Source organism: Microtus ochrogaster, chromosome 15, assembly GCF_000317375.1.
Source record: "Microtus ochrogaster isolate Prairie Vole_2 chromosome 15, MicOch1.0, whole genome shotgun sequence".
NCBI classification, from domain to species: Eukaryota; Metazoa; Chordata; class Mammalia; order Rodentia; family Cricetidae; genus Microtus; species Microtus ochrogaster.
In genome coordinates this window covers 37,550,221-37,551,863 of record NC_022017.1, presented here as the reverse complement: position 1 = coordinate 37,551,863, position 1,643 = coordinate 37,550,221, and positions in this window count along the sequence as shown.

The following is a 1,643-nucleotide window of genomic DNA, read 5'->3' as shown; positions in this document are numbered from 1 at the left end:
TCATTTACTGCTTCCCCTTCACTTTCCCCCACTCAACTGCCATCTACTTCTCAGAAAGTGTAAGGCCTTTCATTGGGAGTCAACAAAGTTGCCATATCAAGTTGAGGCAGGACAAAGCCCTACCCACTTTGTATCATGGGTAACCAAGGTATCCCTCCATAGGAATCAGGCTCCAAAAGATAGTTTATGCATTGGGGATAAATTCTGGTCCCACTGCCAGTGCCAGCACAGACTGCTCTAGCAACAGAACTCTTACCACATCCAGAGTCAGTAAACTCCCACTACTTTGGGTCAACACAAATCTGTGTATAAAAGCATATATATTTAGAAGGCAGTTTGATACCACTACCTTTTAGAAAAAAAAAAATCAATAGATCAGTAGGTTCTCTCCTAGGGCCCATGACATTTCTAATTATGAGACAAACATGTTACAGCATCAGGCATGTACTGGCTGTGGAGCAGCCCTCAAATCCTGTCAAGACAGCAGTTGGTTACCTGCATCAACAATACCACTGCTATGTACTGCATTGCATTGTATTGTTAATTTAAATGCCAAGTCCAAAGTGTCCTTTCTCATTTAAAAGCTTTCATAGCACCTTCCATCTACCAACGCTATGAAAGAACCAGCTTGGAGTATGTTCTAGAAAGTTTAAGATTGATTTCTGCGTTTCCTGCAACCCAAATGTGTGGCGTCTTCACATAGAAGTGCCAGAAATATTTTAAGTATACTGTATTGTACATCATAAAATTGTAAGAGAGGTGTTCTATTATTACTGTTTTATAGATAAAGTATCTAAAATATATTGAACAAATAAGTTTTTTTGAAAGCACACTAAACAGCTATGAATTTAGCTCTTTCTATAATCTATATTATTAAAAGTATGGCTCACAGGCAAGCACCAATATCGTTATCTAGGAACTAATTAGATGCTGAGATACTCACACATCCCCATAGTAGGAACCAATTTTAACAAAATGTTTTATATTTTAGGGAAGCATTACTCAATATCTGATTCCTATTGCATCTTTGTTTTAGTGCCCTAAAGAGAATTTTAATAAGGTGATCTCTCTATGGTCATCATAACTCCTTGGGAATGGCAGCACTTTGAAGGGGCCAGCTTTGCTTAATTTCCATACCCACGCCACACTGCAATTTCTATATGAGCATTCCATAGTGATTTTTCCTTCCTCTCTCTCCCATTTTCTAGACGAAAATAAAGAATGGGGCATAAGGAACAGCTTTGGGTACATTAAAATGACATAACTTTTTTGATTGATAAATGGCCATTTAGTGATACATACATGTTGAAATTGTGGAATGAGTCCCAGATGAGGTAAATCAGGAAAGATTTTAAAAAGGGGGATCTTAATAACTTGTTAGCTGTGGCCTCCCATGGGCTGGGGTAACCTGTCTCCTTAAACCATCAATCACCACAGGAGACATGGCTCTCAACATCAGTGAAATAAAAGAGCTTGTTTACACTCATTTAGCTAAGATGTGTTTGAAGTGGAATTCAAACTTGTAGAAAAAAAACCAAGAGGTCAGGTCTTTAAACACTTGGAAATTTCTCTCTACTCTGCATTTTACTGGCAGTACAATGTCATTTTTCATTCTACTTGATTATCTTTTTTTTAATTTTTTT